The sequence below is a fragment of the Anser cygnoides genome, chromosome Z, assembly GCF_040182565.1.
Source record: "Anser cygnoides isolate HZ-2024a breed goose chromosome Z, Taihu_goose_T2T_genome, whole genome shotgun sequence".
Lineage (NCBI taxonomy): Eukaryota > Metazoa > Chordata > Aves > Anseriformes > Anatidae > Anser > Anser cygnoides.
The window spans coordinates 52,845,220-52,864,404 of NC_089912.1; the positions used below are offsets into that span (position 1 = coordinate 52,845,220).

At 37.3% G+C, this 19,185-nt stretch overlaps 1 protein-coding gene across 32 annotated transcripts in view; it reads right to left on the reverse strand.

The window, feature by feature from the left end:
* PTPRD (protein tyrosine phosphatase receptor type D) overlaps positions 1-17,949 on the reverse strand; it is a 1,327,869-nt gene extending 1,309,920 nt beyond the window's left edge. For 13 of the 32 annotated variants that reach the window (XM_066988352.1, XM_066988348.1, XM_066988350.1 and 10 more), the window contains exons 1-2: positions 17,000-17,413; positions 16,291-16,398 (exon numbers count right to left, since the gene is read on the reverse strand). The gene's annotated coding sequence lies outside the window, so the exon portion shown is untranslated. Of the gene's footprint in view, positions 1-16,290; positions 16,399-16,708; positions 16,815-16,999 lie in introns of those variants that run through there. The other 19 variants (XM_066988382.1, XM_066988369.1, XM_066988371.1 and 16 more) reach the window with 8 other exon arrangements.
* Between the last annotated feature and the right edge of the window lie 1,236 nt (positions 17,950-19,185).

Consider the following 19,185-nt stretch of genomic DNA (forward strand, 5'->3'; position numbering starts at 1 on the left):
ATGGAGGCTTGCTTAATCTCTTTAAAATAGATATTGCTGAGTGTCTTTGCTTACTACTGTGCAAATTAACCGAAACAAGGAGTCTCGGGGCCCCTCACAGAAGATATTTCCTGACAAAAATGGGGAACCTGTCTCAAAAACCAGCTGAGACTGACCTTGTGGTTTGGACAAGAGCCAAGGAGCAGCTGAGTCTGTACAAAAGCAGGGGGTCAACCAGTGGTGATGAAGAGGAGTTATCGGACTTCATCCCCACGACCCCCCGATGACCACCACCAGAAGGCACTGCATAGGCACAGATGGGAGGAGTTTATGGAAATGACTTCTTGGAGCTAATTTTAATAAAAAGCGGGGATAGGTTATTAATATGTATAGGCGTATTGGGAAACTTCATGAATATGTAACTTTTTACTGCATATAACCAAAGCAAGTTGCTGTGTTAAGGTGCGCATGCCTTTGGGAGCTATCCCGCATGTGCCCGGCGCCAAAATAAACCACATACCTACTTTATAACTTATTTGCTTTGAGCTACAGAGTTCTTCCATGAATCACTACCTTATTCAAAGAGGGGAAAAAACACCACCAACAAAAAAAAAAAGTACAATATTTATCTTTAAAGCTGTTGTTTTGAGTTCTGCATTACTTTCAGGTACTTTTCCTCAGAAATTGCATGTGCTTGGAGCTTGAACTTGGAGCTTTACTATAAGATTGTGTTGCATTTGAAGGTTTTATAGTCATAATAACCTGAGACACAGAAGGTCTAAAACTCCTGTGTAGAGTCTTACTAAATAAGTGATGTATCTTGAATAAAGCTTGACTTCCACGTCTGCAATATTCTTACCAGGACTTTGGTGTCCTACAGGAAGGACTAGCAATCTAAAAAGGATCTGTATTTTAAATAGAATTGCAAATCAACTGAATTGCTCTGACAGTGGCCCATGACCATGCAACAAGTATTCACCCATAAATAATGAATAAATGTTTCCATTAAAATAAGTGGTGTTTAAAAACATTTAATCTATTTTGACAACAAAAAGAAAAGTTATTTCTTAGTCTCTGTAACCATCACTAGTGTATTTTCTGTAATCTAACATACAATCGTTCAAGACTTTTCATCAGCAGCATTAGGGACTTGGACCTCATTTCTCCTGAGTACAATGCCCAAAGTCTCCTCAGATCATGCTGCTTTCATGCTGTCTCTACATTTGAAGAACAGATGAAGTGCTTTATGACAGAGATTCAGGAACTACAAAAACTGACGTATTCCTACCTACCAGTATACCTGAAAAAATTTTACTTTTCTCCTCAAGTCATATTTCTGGGCAGAAAACTGGGACTAGAGAACCAGTTCTTAAGTCAGTTACGTATCACAGAAATTAAGTTTGTAAGAGAAACTGTTATCCTATTCAAATACTGTAAGAGGCTCTGGTAGCAATTTCCATAATTAAGGTTATCCTCTTTTTATGGCCATCCTAAAACTGAGCCGATGAGACAGTCTGCTTAAGGAAGACTTTATTCCCTCTCAGTAGTAGCTTCTGTCATTTGCTGTTAATCCTCCTTGGTGACTTTGCAAGCTGAAGAGAATGATTTAACATATATATTAGCACATCTAAAATCCAATTCCTTTGCCAATAAGCCACTTCAGATGCATATTCCATTAATACTTACACTAAGTTTGTATGGCTTTACATTCATATTTTCTTATTTTAAAAGAACAGATTTTTCCCATTTCTGTGTTTTCTCCTGCTCTTCCCTGAAAGCAGTGAATGGATTAGATAAAGATCCAGACTTAAAAATATCCATGTAGGTATTCATTATTATTCACTATTACTCATTGTTTCATTACTTTTTTTTGATTCTCCCCTAGTATGGTATTTAAGAGTTCAGATTATTTTCATGTAGCATTTTATCTAGTACCAAAACAATAATACTTGAATGCAGTCTGGACAGAATATATGAAAGCTTTTTTATACATCCTGTTTCCACTCTGGTCCAGTTCACAGTTTCCTTGCTCTGCACTTCTGAAAATTTTCAGACAATAAACATATATTTAAAAGAAAAAATAAATAAATAAAGCAATATTTTATGGCACTTTCATAATAGTTACAAATTTCCAGGTGCATGGATTACACAGTTCCTAAACAAGAAAACCGGGATCTTTGGTTCTTGAGCTATAATAAATCTTGCACTAGTTCAATTTTGCTGCTGAATACACATGCAAACCTTTGAGAACATGCATACATCTTAAGGTACCGATATAGAACTCTATGGTAGCTGATAGAACTCTATGGTAGCTGATAGAAGTATTTGCTCATAAAAATATTTTACATTAAAATATTTTTCTTATTTTTCAGATAATTTTAAATGAACTAAGTAGTGACATCTTGATTTTCCATCATAAACCAGAAATATATAAATACATAAAAATATCAAATTTTCAATATTCAAGACATCAAATAAAGATAACACATTATTGCACTGTACTGCAAGTGCGGACTATTATATGTCCTACAGCACTACAGGTCAAAGATAGAAGTCCACATAATTATGAATGTTTATATAAGAGTACATATCTACAGTAAATTTTGCATATTTTTGCTTAATTAATTCAGCAACATGAAAAGTCTTTCTTCCTGAGACAACTTAGTTAAATAACTAAGTCTGTATTAGTGAGCCAAACAACAGGATTTGGAGTAATCCAAGTTGTTGCTAGCAAACAAAAGAGTCTGCAATTTACAACATACCTATCACCATCATTAAAAATAAATAAATAAATACTATTTTTGAATATTTTGAATTTCTATTTCTTGCAATAGGTAATAGATTTTGCTATTAATGTTTATTGACTTGCCTTGAAACATGCATACTCTTGTGATAAAGACAGAAAACACTCAAACTGTGTTAACTTTGACTGACAGTTTACATATTCTAGCTGATGATGAACTTGTGTAAAACAAGCACATGAAAAAGTATTCTTGCTAGAAATGCATTAACAACGCCATCTGGTCCCAGCTTTCCTATTATTATCATGGATGTTAGTATTTTGTAATTTTCATGTTTGCATGCACTATAGTAACTTATGACCTGCATAGTGCTTTTTCTTATTTTATATATCATCAGGGCTTGCCACAGCAACTATTTGATTAATATAACACAAATTTGTCAATACTGTTAATTCACAACACTTCTTGAAATCTTTCCAATTATTACATAACAGAAAAAAAAAAAGAAAAAAAAAAGAAAAACAAAACAAACAAGCGTACTATGTATCAGTCTTTTCTAGAAAGCATACATATTAAAAAAAAAAAAAAGTTAGCTTTCTCCAAGCAAAAGATAACTAAGAAACACCACAATAACATAAAATTAAAATGATTAGTACTTAAAATAATTTAGAATACTTAAAATAAATGTTCAGTTTAGAACATGCATCACTGGAATTACAGAAATTAACTCTGTTATTTCAGTAATTCTAACACTCTAATGATGACACCATTGTTTTCAAACACTGTCCTGAAACTGGGCAGCAAGGACAATTATATTTCACTGTAAAAGAGTTTCTCTGAAATGGACACATAGTTGAAGTAACACTCCAATATAATATCTTGGGGAAAAGTACTCTGTTTCTTTTCCATTAGGTTACTCGTGGTGTGTATGAGAATAACTTTCTTTTTCTATGAAGTTTTGTGGATAAAAATTGCTTGTAACTACTGGAATACCACATCAATGTTCATGTTTATAATCACGAGTTTACCACACATCACAAAATCTGCAAGGGGATTAGAGGGCAAGCACTCCTGGAAATACACTATAGAAGAGGTGAGGCAAAGACTGGATGCTTCATCCAGAGCAGGTGGGGAGAATATCCTTTTCTCCAGGTTCCACTCCATTGCTTTCACTGTGAAATCTTTACTGATGAGAGGCACAAAGTGATGCTTGTTAGATGTAGTTTAACAGCTTAGCAGTTCCACACCATTCTACAGCAGGTATGTCTGCTTCATAAAGATGCCCAATCAGGCACTAGCACCATACCTGTTTTTTCATTTACAACTGAAAATGCATAGTCATTCCTCTGTGATCAAGTAAAGGGCTGTGGGATTAAAAGAGATGCATTTTGGAGTTTGGGAAAATATAATCCAATTAACACTTCAGCTCTTGTTCCATTAATGTGTGAACACATCTGTCACACTTGAAACATGGGATTTTTTTCTTTCCTATAACAAGGAATATACACCTATAGAACTGTTTAAACACCTTGTTTTCAGATTTTACTACTTCTCATTCCTACAGGGCTTCATTGGCATAAAAATCAAATTTACGCTTATATACTATCTTCTATTTGGGCATATTAATAGGCAGATGTGTAAACAGAAATGAGTTTTACAAATGGGGAAAAATACATAAAAACCACTTCTGAATAAGGATACCGAGAGAAAGAGAGTTATGCTCACTTTAAACATTGGCTATGGAAAAATAATGCCCTTTCCTCCCAGCACCTAATTCTTTAACTTGTTGGCTCTTCTCAAGCTGCAAATCAAAGGACAAAGTTCAAGAGAAGAAAACTCTATGAGCCTCTCATTACCAACTGCAATCAATGGAAAGATAAACCAACTGACCAGGATAGCTACAAGTTCTTAGAAAAAAAAACCAAAGCCTAACTTAGTGACTAGATACTGCTTTCATAAAATGGTCATCATATTTCAAACCTTCCAGAGGGAAAAGACCTACATTCTCAGCCGGATCTCAGACTCATCATTTCATTCAGAAAATGATTCCACCAGAAATGTCACCTTGGAAGAGGGCACAAACTTGCCAAGGTACACATGAGTAGCCAGTGATCTCTTGAAGAGGAAATGGATACAGATTTTTAAATCATATATAGATTCTCTGCCTACTGTCTCACAAGGGAAACTTACAGAGTTTTGTCTTATAAAGATGGGTTGCAGAAAGGGATGGACCTGTGTGATGGACCCACTATTTAGACATAAAATTCTTGCAGAGTGTAGAGGTCATATAGCCCTCTTTTCTCATTTTAAGCCAAGTAGTATGCAAGCAGTACAGTTGTACTTCTTTCTGTCCTCAACGCATTCGCTGCTCATATAAGAAAAAGTTAAAATACCTTCTGATCTCTTGGACAGAACTCAGACATTCACCTTTTTTAAACCGGCAAAATAATGCTGTATGTTAGCTAGTGTTATTAAGACTGATTTCTTAACACAATATCATTGAATTCACAACTGTACTGTTTTCTACCTTAAGAAAGCATATAGATAAATACCACCAGGAATTATTGCTATCTGTAACTGACAAAGACATTCAAAAGGCACTAAGAAAAACTGTGTTGTAGAAGAAAATTAAGGTGTTGCTATACTTTGCAATAACTGTGGTGGTTTTACCTTGCTAGGCAGCTAAACTCCACCACAATCGCTCTCTCACTCCCCCTTCTGAGAAGATGAGGGGAAGAAGAAAGGAACAACTCATGGGTTGAGATAAGGATAACTTAATTAAAGGGAAAAATAATTATTAAGAAAAAGTTATTATTAATTACACAATTTAAATAAAGAGAAAAAAAAAAGACGTGTGGAAGTGCAGAGGAAAGAAATTACTCTCTGCTTCCCACAAAAAAGCGATGCTTGACCACGTCCTTGAAGCAGGGCCTAAACGCATGTAGCCGGTGTTCAGGAGGACAGATGTTTTCACAACGAGAGCCCACCCCTCCCCTCTTCTTCCTTTTTCCACCTTTTATTGCTGAGTGTGACATCACCTGGTATGGAGTATCCCTTTGGTTTGTTTAGGCCAGCTGCCCTGGTGATGTTCCTTTTTTGCCCACCTCCAGCCTGCTGACTGTGGGAGGGTTAGAGAGAGTCCTGATGTGGTGCCAATATTGCTCAGCAGCGGACACAACACTGGTGTGATACCAGTGCTGTTCTAGCTACAAGTGCAGCACTATATGGGCTGCTTCAGGGAAAGTTAACTCCATCCCAGCCAGAACCAGTACAATAACTTAAAATGTCCAATATGAATATTCAGTATAAATACAACAGACACATGATAATCACTAGATGTTCACACACGTACCAACAAATAAAACCAATAAAAGCTCACATTGCACCATAAAATAAGCTGAACTCATGCTCTATCCAGCACATCTTGCTCAGACACTTACAAGATGAAATATTCTCAGATCATTGTTAACATTATTTTAACAATGACCACATAGTAACTCTTTGGAAATTACCATATCTGCTTATGTGAGAACTGATGGTTAAAAATGTATTTTTAGTTGACAGTGAGATTTAGCTGCTACAGATAAGGAGAAAAGTTACTAGCAGTGAAAATCACTGTGAACATTCTTCTGAGAAGTAACCTTCTCAACTTAGTTCATTCCAAACACCACTAAAAACATATCTTAATTAAAAAAAAAAAAAAGACAAAAAAAGAATAGTGTATTCATTACTAGAATATTTGCAAAGCATTGAATTGTTTTACCTGTTCCTACAATGTCTCTTTATGTACAGGGCAAGAGAAAATCAATGTTCTCTCAAGTTAACAACATGGTCTTGCTCGCAACACATCACAAGACGTCACTATCATTATTATTATCATAATTATTAGACATCTTTATTATCTCTCAACTTTCATCTGAATCACAACTTTCATATGATGCAGGCATAAATGACAATGTATTATGTTACTGTACAACTTTTAGACATGTAGTAAAAATCGCAACTTTGCTTAATTTATTTAATTTTTGTTTTGTTTCCCTAAGCTAATAAAATGTGGAAAACCAGAGAAACACTATAACAGATGTTAAAGTTTGCATGAGCTGGGATATCCTGCTGGGATAGAATATTGCTTGAGGTCATATAAATTAACAAAATTAGATAAAATTATATAGATTAAGTTTTTCTTTGATCCTTTTTTCTGCCTATTAAATTGCTCTATTCTTTGTAGTTATTACAATAACTTTTGAAGATCATTTCATCTTCTGTTTATGGACATTGTTTCTGGGTCAAAAACTGGATCTATTCTCCCTCCATTCTAAAACCTTGGTAGATATGTTACATATAGAGATCTCCACCTGTAAGAGTCGTCTCTCATCTATCCTATCCCCAATACCCTTTATCGAGCAGAACACTTACAATGTCTTTTGCAACGATCTTTTAATGAACATAATATCCAAATAACTACAGCAAGTACATATTCATGTATCTTAAACTTTTTGTCTAAAGCTAATTATGTCAAAAATTAAATCCTAACAGTACTGTTACCATAAGATTTATCACATCAGCTCTGCTTACAGTCCAAAATCAATATCCCTGACCTCAGAAGAAAACATTATTGCCAGTAATCTTTACTGGTTGCATAATGGTCAAGATGTCAATAATACAGAAACAGAAAACACACCTCACCTCAGCATAACTATATTACACAAATCCCTAAGTCCATCTTTCCTTTCCAAGAAATAGAAAAAGGTGACCTATCAAAGCAGCAAATAACAATAATAATAAAAATATTATTCAGCTATTTTCAAGTTTTGCAGTGCTGTGGTACCTTGTCTCAGAGGCACCAACAGTAAAATACACAAGTTGATTCTGTGGCTTGAGTATAGTTAGTAGCATAAGCTTTTGGACTTCATGAATCTCTGTATAACCTATGAATAATGGAATAAAATAAGCAAATAAACAAAAACAAACAAACAAACAACAAAAAAAATATAAGCTAGTTTCAGAATATGAAGGCAAGGATAATGTCATTTCAGATGCACACACAGATGCATTTATGCATGAGCACCCTTTCCTGATTTCCAGGAAGTCTCCAAGATATAATTAATCAAATTATGCTGATAGTTAAACAAATATGTTGATAAAGTGAGGAGCTCTATTAAATTCATGTATTATTAGCAAGACACACACACACACACAAATCCTTATCTTCAGAAAGGGAAAAGAGGAACAACAAAGTTCTAGATAAAACATCAAAATATGGATATGAACAATTCATGTGCAATTTTGTCTGTTCTTGGTTTTCTGAAATACCTATGTAGGTATCAGTTAATTCTTCATGCCTCACCCCACATTAGGAAACATCTGCTATTTGCATAACCTGGAGAACTATCTCAATTTCATCAGTTCTAGAAAAAGGGAATTGGTAAGAACGCCTATCATACCCTACTTAAGAGTCCCACAAATTCTTATCTATGTAAAAATTATCCTCATAATATGTGAGAAGGAATAGAAAGCCCAGATATGAGCTGACTTCAAAATACTTAATCCATGTTCCAGTCTTCTGCAAAAAAGACTATGAAAGCAGGGAACATGAGGAACCTAGGGAAAATGAGAAAAGCTGGCCTCCATAAGGAACAAAGGTGATCCTGAGCACAAATAAGTTTGGATACTTTCTAATTTACGATCCTATATTCAGTCAATAACAATGATTTATAATTCAATAATTTCATCCAGAGACTTCCTTTCCACACCTATAGAAACCTGTGAAAATCTACAGCTGATAATGAAAAATGGGTGCTGCACACAGTGCAAGTTGCTACTGTTGTGCCTGATATAAATTTCAGGTTTCTATAACAAACCTAGAACAGAAAACAGAATCTACAGGGGATGCTCAAAGGGAAGAGAATGTGAAATAAAAGAAATATTGCATAAGAGAAATGTTGCATTCTTATTCGGTTGGCAGAACACCATAACATATGAAATCCATGATGAATGATTTTATTCTAGAATAGTTTTTAGTATAGATTGCACAGAAAAAAAAAAAAAAGAAAAAAAGAAAGAAAAAAAACCCACAAACTTCATTACCACTTCATTCCATTCAATGGCATCCTGTAAGGAACATGATTTATGCATTTCTTGCAATTTCATTAAAATAACTAATTGAAAACATACTATAAATGAACGCTATTGGAAGAAAACAATTTGGCCCTACTTCCAAACTATTTCTCTTTTCTTCCAAATAAAACCTATTATATACTGCTGACAAAATCTCAATAAATACATAAATTTTGCAGAAGACCACAGCATGGATAAAGGGAGAATGACTAACAGTATTTGGTTACCCATGCTTGGTGACCTATGTACCTTTTGTTGAAGCTCTGCAGTCTGTATGCTTCCTAGCTGAGGCATTGACAAAACAATCTCCAGCCTTTCGAGATGATCTTAGCTTCACAGGACACCATTTCACAGAGAGAGAAAGATTCACATCAATGATATGGCCCACTTCAAAGCTTGTAAAACTTATTAAAAAAATAAAAAAAAAGCCAATGTATTTGTGCAGCTTTTCAAGCCTAGCATTCATAAAAAAAAATGGAAAACTATAATTAAGATGTGTGAAAGAGCCATTTATATGAAGAATGATCAAGTTCAAAGAATAATTGTGCTTAAAACTGCAGAAGTCAATAAGTTATCTAAAGAACAGGTTTTTTGTTGTTTCGATTTGTCCCAAAAGTACTCCAATTGGCATATTAATAATGCTGACCCAATTCTACCAAAGTCTAATTTGAAATTACTGGTATGCTTTGCTGGGCAGACTTCCTTTTGTGAAGGAATACTTGCAGTTAAACAACTTTTCATGATGAGTATGTACAGTGGGAACACAAATCATGTTACAGGCTATGTGTAGTATATTATTAGAAATTCACTTATATTATTTATCTGTTAAAAAATAATAAAAAAAAGGTAATTAAATTTCCTCTAAAGAGGAATTTGTGTATATTCATCAAATATTTCTACTAGCACATGTAGAACACTTCATTAATAATGATTTAATGTTGATCAAGCCCTTCCCAGCACATTCTTCCCACTACAGGAATGTTACAGATCTCAAATCATGCTTCAAGTTTGAATTCTTTAGTACGAACTCTAATGTCCTAGTTATACTGACAGTTAAAGAGTTGGTTTGTACTTTTTCAAGTACATGCATGTACAAGCAAGTACAAGCAAGTACAAGCATGATAACATTTTCCTGTTATGGTCAAAATCCACAATAACGAGCAGAAAGAGGAAAAAAAAAAAAATACTTCCTTATTTTCCTTCATAGCAAAATCTAGATGAAGAAAAATATTTCATGATACTATAATGATTTCTATGAAGATGGTGTTCCTTATTGTTTTCTATCTCTCTTAAGAGGCCTGGGGATGCCCTCTGGCAACCTCACCGTTACAGTAAAGCAACAAAAAGGAAAGCAACTCATGTAGACATGGACAGCTCCCATGGATTCTCTTATTTGAACCCCTTCCATTTAGAACAGAAGTTACCATTTAGCTTTTCCTAACACCATATCACAGCACCTTCCTTTCAGTGTTAAAGAAAATTTTAAGACTGAGTCAACATATTTTTTCTGTCGTTTTTAAGCAAAGTGAAACTTGATGTGATAGATAGTTTTATGTTCTACCCTAATGGACAGCAATTCAGATACATTGTTTTGTTATTGCCAGAAATTTTATAGCCACTCATCATTGCTCTCCCTTACACATATGTGCAAGTATTGATAGTATGTTGTACTTCATCAGAAATTGAATACAGAAACAGAATTTAAAGTTAATATGAAGTAATGTTTTGGAGTGGATTTTAAAAAAATGTTGTATAAATGTCCTTATATAACTTCTTTTTGAACATCATAAATTTTTAGATTTGAAATTATTATGGTATGTTAGATCCAGTTATAATGTGGAAGGCTGCTTCTTTGCTAAAGACAGAAGAAAACCACTGTGGACTAAAAGAGAACAGAGGAGAATACAGGGCAGAACATGATTTCCTTTACTACTTTAGAAACTGTTCTGTGTACTACAGGGCCTGCGAAGACTGTACGTCTTGTAACACAAGGAAGGATACATTTTAAGAGTGTGAGAAAGAGAATGCATCAAAGCTAAAGCAAAGTTACTTTGGCTTACACACTCCCACGCTGACTGTTAAACTGCTGCATGAGTCCAAAAATTACTTACCTTCCAAACTAGAGTATATGCAATTGTTCTTACGCTGTTACTTCTGCTGCAGTAACCAGAATTACAGCTCCCGAAAGACTGTCTGGTGTACACTTCCAACTTGCTGCCACCAGAGGACCTTTATTCAGGTTGCTCACCTTAAATCAATCATCATAAAGCAATTGTTCTGTCACATTAAGAAGCTCACCAGACAGGAGGTTTCTTGGGCACTCTGGAAATATGAGTTTACCTTATTCACACAGTTTCAGTAATAACCAGAACAGCTAAATAGTCCCACATCCCATTAAACCACAAGTCATCATATTTACAGACTAGGCAATAACCATTGCTGAAGCAGTTTCCTCTCCAACACATCTTTACACTGTGAACAAAAAGCATAAGCATTTAACATTATACCGCTGGGAAGTGTTTGAAATGTTTTGCAAATGAGCTAGCTAATCTAAAACCAAATAAAGAGCCACACCTCGGAGGAAGAGTAATTTCTGGATGACCATCATATACAGTTCTCATTTTTTAAACTCAGGAACAGAGTACAGAGTACCATATGCACCAAAATGTCCACTTTACTTTATGAAAGGCCTTCATGAAACATACTGAATACAGCTTAAACATGCATCCAGATTTTCACACCAAGAGGAGAATTAAGTATCGGAGTGACTGCTGTAGAGAACGCTTTTCTAGATCCAGTGTTTTGAGAAAACAGAGGACTATAATATGAATCTTTCTTTCAACTTGTAAGTACAGGAGTTCATGCTGTTTACAGCTGGAATAAATTTCACACAGTATTCATATAAAATGGGCCTTTTCATATTGCAAACAAACATGATGAAATCCCTTTCTCTAAATACATCTCTAAAACCTTAATTTTACATTTCAGCACAATGTAAGCGCACAATCCACAAAGTGTAATAGTCTTTTAAACAATTTTGAAAGTATTTAAATGCATGCCTGTATTCACAATAAATTTCAAACATATTATTAGTTTGACAAATTTTACATATCTTTTCTGTCTGCTGACAGAAATTTTGTAAAACCAATTTTATAAGCCAGATTCTGCAGTCTCCACTCAGTTAAAAACTTATTCAACTAGAGTGTAAGCTTATGCATTGACAAATACTCCAGTTTTTAGAAGTAATAACAAAGTGGACAGTAAAGAAAAAGAATGCACAAAATAAGATTTCCTGCACAATAGTTTTCAGTTAATATTATTTAATACAATAGAAACATAAATAAGACTATATCTGCAAATATTGACAACAAATGAAAAAAGATGCAGAATTCAATCCTCATACTGACCATACAAATAGTAATTTCTCAGCAGATTTCCACTTATTGCTAGTTTTTCTGTTACTGTTTTATACAGAAAATTATTAGAGAAGCTACTAGAACAGAAAAGCTGAAAACCAGGTATCTAAGACTGCTAAGAAAGCTAAAAAAGCCTTTCCATTATGCATTCATTTTGCCTAATCTAACATGCACGTTTCCTTCTCTTAATCTTTATTATTATGATGATCATTTAATTTCTGTTTAAGAATTAATTTATCCATGTCTACTGATTATTTCCTATCAAAATTTTAAATCCATCTGTTTGTTATTAAGTATTTTTCATAGCAATCAAATATTATGTCCACCCCTTGTGACCAATAGGGTCATCACTCTGTTATCACTGTAGCATAAAACTAGTTACTAATTTTATCATTTTCTATTAGGATTACATAGACAAATCAGTGAGGTGGAAAGTCTAGAAGAAGGGAAAGCACATAAAAACTCCTTAAGAAACTTCTAGTACTAATGAACTTCTAAAGTAAGTGTGGTAAAAAAAATCAGAAAACTTGTATACAACAAATATTTTGGTATTTTGAATTGAAAATATTTCCATAGGCTTTTTTTTTTTTTTTTAAAGTGCTGTGCTTGTTTCCTCCTCTCCCGCTGGTTTACCAAAAATACTTGTGTCTATTAATGAGGTGAAGAAAAGAAAAAGAAAAAAAAAAAGGAAAAAAGTGCTTGCTTTTATTGAATACAGATACCACAATTCAATCCTAAATTACAGATCCTCTGCATAAATGCCACTGTTAAATTTATATTTGTTGCTAATGAGATTGTGCTGCTTATGTCTTCAAAATGATACTAAATCAATTGGACTCTAAGTATGTGGGCTTCTTCAGGTTTTCTGTTCTAATGCTAAGAAAAATTTGTACTGATGAAAAGTATCAGTAGCTTTTCCCAAAATGTTGAACTAGCCTGTTTTCCAGTTAAGCCAACGACATCTTAGTATTCCCAACTTGTTACAGTCCTTGGAACCTGTAGTTTCAAGTATTAGCATCCATACGCATAAAAGCTATGAATGCTGCACAACTTCATAAAATAAAGACATGCAAACCAAGCTAATTAAGATGTCTATGTATGATTTTAACCATATCCATCATTTCAAAATAGTTTTTTTTTTTGCTGTCAATCATCATGCCTGCTTGCGTATTGGTCAGTTTCTTCAATAAGGCTATATATAACAAGAAATAAAGAGTTTACCATTGTTTTCCATCACAGTTTAACATCACAAAGTTTAATAGCATGCTTGTACACTGAGTGATTAATATTAAAAATAGACAATGACTTTATCAGCCATAAAGTAATGCAGATATGTTGGAGTTTCCTTGTAAGAATTCCTACAATATGCACGCATGAGAAGAATTAATCATACATTCCCTGCAGATTGCTTATATATTTCATCAGACCATTCTCTGATGTGAACAATTGCAAAAACACACTACTGCTGCATATGCAACTTTATTCTATCAGCTATAGGCTGTAACTCTCCTCACAGCAAGAGGTCTTTCCTGAAGTCCTCTGTCAATTCTTCTAAATCAGATTGACCTGATTTGCACTTTTCTATATCAACAATTATGATCAAGATCCTACATACATATATAATCAAATATAATGTGTACCAAACTTGACTGCCAGGATTTGATTCAGATCATTTCCCACAACAGCCAGGAATAATTACAGCAAAAGTGGAGTATATGCCAAATCATTTTTCGTACAGATACTGAAGTATTGCCAGGTGATATCCTAAATTTACAGAAAATTCAGAAAATAAATAATAAAGAGTATGCTCCAAAATAATAAAGCCATAAGTATGTTCTGATTCAACATAAATAAAAAATGTAGTTCATATCCGATTAGACAAATATATATTTTTCAACATTGTCAATATTGTAAAAATAAGTGTAAAAACACTTTATTAGGCACTCAGCATCACATGCTGCATATTTGAGGACCAGCTAGCGTAACACAAAGCTTAAGTTGATAAACTTCTCTGTATACTGTCTCAAAACAGTCCATACAATTTATCTGGATATATTATTTTAATGCTTTGCCCACAACAAGTACAACATAGCAATGAGCCATGTCAAATTGTTACCTTAAAAAAAAAAAAAAACACTATGCTTTTAGCTGAATGATAAATTCATAGCTCTGAAATAATAATGATAAGATTCCTTACTAAGCTAAGATCATCAGTGGCTTTTTTTTTTCTGTCATAAATGTTACTATAAATTACCCAAAGAGTACTGTGATGCAATACAAAAGTCACCCTGATTCACCACCTCAGAACTTGTAGCCTACGCTTGGTAATTATTCCTAGCTTTAAGTTATAAAAACAACCTTGAAGCAACTCTGAATGCTATCCTTCTGCTACTGCTGATTTTAGTTATAACTGCTTAAGTCACTTTAATTTCCTACGTAAAATTTGTCAGGTTAGTTTGACTACTGTAACATAAAAAAATTTCTTTATTTCACAAATAAAGGCATTTAATTTGACCCTAATAAACTTTCACTCCTGGTGACATTTACTTACTTTGATTGATTTTGAATTATACCTGAAAATGCAGCATTAATTTCACTTTGAGATGCTTAATAAAATGTGTTTTTAAACACGTTTAACTTCTTCTAATGACAGACTAGGTGAAAATTAAAATCATAATGCATTAGATATTAGATTCGTAATTAGAGTGCCCCATTTACTATTCTAGTGTACTGTAAAGTAACCCAAATTTGCCAAGAATTTTTAAAGAGATAAGTTTCTTTCATTGAAATTCAAATCCATATTGTCCTTACAATAGATACAATAACACATGAAGAATTCAAATCCAAGTCCATTTGGCAGGAATAGAAAAAAAAAATGCTGAAATGTTATTGATTCCTTCTGGTACATTCAAAAAAAAAAAAAACCTGACTCAACTATATTTTTACTGACATAACACAAAGGTTTTATTTAGGCACTAGCAAACATGAACAAATATTTACATTGACATACTTCTCATCCTTATTTTCTTTACCTAGGAAACAGTTAACCCCCAACTACTAATACTAGCTGTTTCCTGCAAGAGACACCGCAAATGTCAATAACGGGTCCACTGTCCCAAGAGAAATAATACCTAGAAAAGTTCTCCTCCCCAGATGAAGATATATTTAGTGCTAAATAACACCTAACAGTAGACACTTCATGACATACCTCTATTTGATCTTTGTACCTTCTGTCAGCCCTACTGCTCAGCTCAGTCCTACTGCTCTTGAGCCCCTTTCAAATGAGTTTACCCTTTGGTTTCACTTTTTTATTTTTTTTTGGTCATATATCAAAAAAACCACCATTAGTACTTTCACAGATGTCCCGTAAAAGCACTTAAAAAGCAGTTCTGTTTCCTGGAACTGTAATACTCATTAGAAGAATAAAATAAAAAAGAAAAAAAAAAAAAGGAAAAAAAAAAAAAAGAAAAACACCATACATTCTATACATATAAAACTTCATGAAACAAGCTAACTTCAGAGATCTGGGCTAAAAACTAAAAAATGCTTACACCTGAAAGCACACAGTATTTATAGTCCTCTCACATTTCATCTTATACCAAATGCCCTGTCACCTGGCATTACTTAGTAGGTCACACAGTGCTTTAGACCCCTCCTGAGGATGTATCTCTTTGTCTAGGTTTTGTCTGTAACCTACCACATACCTGTACTCAGACTAAGGTAGACATTACACAATATTTAACATACTCGGTTTCTTGACACAAGCAATCTCCTTCAATTATTATTTTTTTTTCTTCATAAAAGATGACCAAACCGCTTTATGCACTTTTCCTACTGGGAACAGTTCAAGTTACTGTGGCCAAGTTCCTCTCTGACCAGACCAGAGCGATTTAAAAGCATAAAACACACATATATATACACACCTATATAAGTGTGTGTGTGTGTGTGTGTGCATACTCCTGTGTATATAAGCTAAGAAAAGGGTTGAGGAGCGGGAGAACAGAGGGACAGAAACCAAGCATGGAGCATTTACTTACTAATGCTGTCTGCTCGGACCTCTTTGGAAACCTGAAGGAGTCTCCACTTTCCCCTCCTGCCAGTCAGGCGACGGATTGTGCCCCTAGTCCACACAGGCCCAGAAGGAACTGCAAAGAAAGAGAAGCACATGCCACATCAGGCACTTCTGTTTTGGTGGGGTCCAGCGCCGGTGCCGCTCGTTTCTTGGGGGTATCCCGGCTTTCCGAGCAGACTCCTGCAAAAGAGTCATCCTTCCAAAAATTTTTTGTTTTTCCTACCAGTGGTGTTTTTTGGTTTGGTTGTTTTTTGTTATTTTTGTTGTTGCTAGGTTGTTTTGTTTGGTTGGTTGGTTGTTGTTGTTTTAAGACCTCCTGAGGCTTCCGCGCCCTAAAATTTCCTTGGGGGGGGGGCTGGCGAAGGGGGGGATAGGGAAGATACCTGCAACTCTCTCCGATGAGGCCGGCAAAGAGAGACCGAGCGAGAGAGAGAGAGAGAGAGAAAGAGGAAAGAGGGAGGAGAGAGGGAGCGAGGAGGGGTGGGGAAGAGGGAGGAGGGGGCTGCGGGCGGGGCGGGGGGCGGCGGAGCGGCCACCTCCGGGGGCGCGGCAGCGGCCCCAGATCCGCGCCCGGCGCCGCCGGCTGCAGCGGCCCGGGGGGACGGCGAGGATCGGACCGGGAGGCGCGCTCCGCGCCGCGCCTTGTGCAGCCCCCTGCCGCTCCGCCCGCTCACCTGCATTTCCTTAACGAGCCACTTGATGGCTGGCAGCCGCGGCAGACCACGGCCCCGCCGCAACTTTGGCGGCCGCGGAGCCCCGCCGCTCGCGCGGAGATGGGGCTGGTGAGGTGTCGGGGTGCTGCGCCGGGCGGCTGCCCGCGGAACTTTCCGCCCAGCGGCACGGGCACGGGTACGGGCAGGGGCGGAGGGTACGGGGAGGGAGCGGCGGGGGCTGTGCCGGGCCCCGCGTGTGCGCGCCGCGTCCGCGCAGAGAGCCCGGGCACTGTGTGCGCTCCGCCGCCGCCTCCTCCCGGCGCCGCCTCCTCCCACCGCGCTCCCCGGCGTGTGCGAAAGGAGTGAGCGAGCTCCTCGCTATTAATAATAATAAGCCCTATCCCCACCTTCCCCCTCTCCCAGGGAAAACAATTAATAATGCATTAAAATAATGTACCTTTAAAGCCACTGGCTGGCAATAATAAAATAATAATATTACCACCACTTAAGAGATCGCTGCTGTGGATGTGGTGGTGAAGCACGTTTTCCTATCACACGCAAGTGTGAGCGCAAATTACCCTTCTGGTATTCATAAGTCCCTTTCCCCTGCCAGAGCAACTATCATCATCCCCATCAAAGAGAGTCTCTCTCTAAAGCTGAGTGGAGACACTGAATCCCCGGGTGGCTGGTGTGGCTGGACCGCAAGGAGGGCACACACACACACACACACACCCCTCCTTTCGCACCAAACCAATCTCACCGCTTCTCCTCCTCTTCCTTATATCCGTGGGTTAAGCATTGCGTTTGGCCCTTTTAGTGTTTTCCCTTCCGTTCTTCCCTTGACGATAGTTTGTGTATTTTAAATAAAGATTTCATTCTGCCAACCCGCAGGAAGCTTTTAACAAGATGCAGCTGAGCGTGTCGATATCTTATATCTTTTTACTGCTGCTCCGGCGTGTACATCAACTCCAAACTCATTTCTTTCCTTCTCCGCCTGATACTGTAGCATCTCAGAGACGTCGGCGGCGGCAGCAGCAGCACAGCACTGCTCCCGGGGGGCACTTTTACTTTGCCCTCAAAGTATCTGCCAGCAATGAGAGGCGTCTGAATCCCCACCCCCCTTCGCTACAGCAAAATGCTGGGGTGTTCGATGTAAGATTTCCAGTTTCACTGATAACAGTACAGTCTGGGAGCAGACGGGGTGGGGGTGGGGATTTTCTTTCTGTTTAAAATACAATTCTGTGTGTGCGCTATTTATAATTAAGATTTTTCCAGAAATAGATCCCTTCGAGATTTAATTTACGAAGGTATTTCTAACGCTGGTCAATACTGTCTTCCAAGAGGAACATTTGCAACCATTTGCCTCCCCACAACGATGCGCAAATGCTCTTCACAGACCTTAAACCGTTTATGAAAGACTAGAAAAGGGTGTTGTTTTCTTTTTTTTTTTTTTTTTTTTTGAGGGGGGGAGGGGAGCTGTTTGTTTGTTGGTTTTTGTTTTTTTTTTTCTTTGTTTTCTTTTTACGTTTTACTTCATCTGCATTAAAATACAACTTTGCCGGTTACCTCCTATTCATTTCTATTTTTTAAGAGACGCTATTTTTTCTTTTCCCAGTGGGTTGTTTTGAACCAAGGTGATTCTTCCCGCGATACGCGTTTCCTAGCCCTTAGCTGCGCGGTTCCCGCTTGCTGGCCCCCTGCTCCTCCGCCACCGCTGAGCCGTAACCTCCTCTTCATGCCAAGGTTCAAGCACCAGCTTAAACCCAGAGAGGCACCGCACGGGCCTAAGGCTCTGCAAACGCTCAGCGCGGCCAGAGGCCCCTGCGGCTGCCAGAAGAAATCTCCTTCCCGGCCGTAGGGTGCTCAGCGGAGCGCTCCTCTCGCCCGCGGCAGAGCGCGCAGCCCGCGGAGCGCGAAGGACGACGTGGGGCGGCCGGGGGGCTCCGCGGCCCCGGCCGCAGCTGTCCGGGCTCGCCCCGCCGGCGCCGCACGGCAGCAGGTCAGGGGGAGCACCGTGCCTCCGCCCCGAAAAGGGGCTACGCAGGAGCTGCCCCTAGTAAACGTGACAGCGTGGTCAGCTCGCACGTAGTTTCAGCTCCGGGGTTTACCCTACTAACGAAAACATTACCCTTAAATACAGGCGGTGGAGAGCTCCTGATACACCCGGCGTTGAGCATTGCCGGTTTGTCTTTAAGATTCGGCACAGC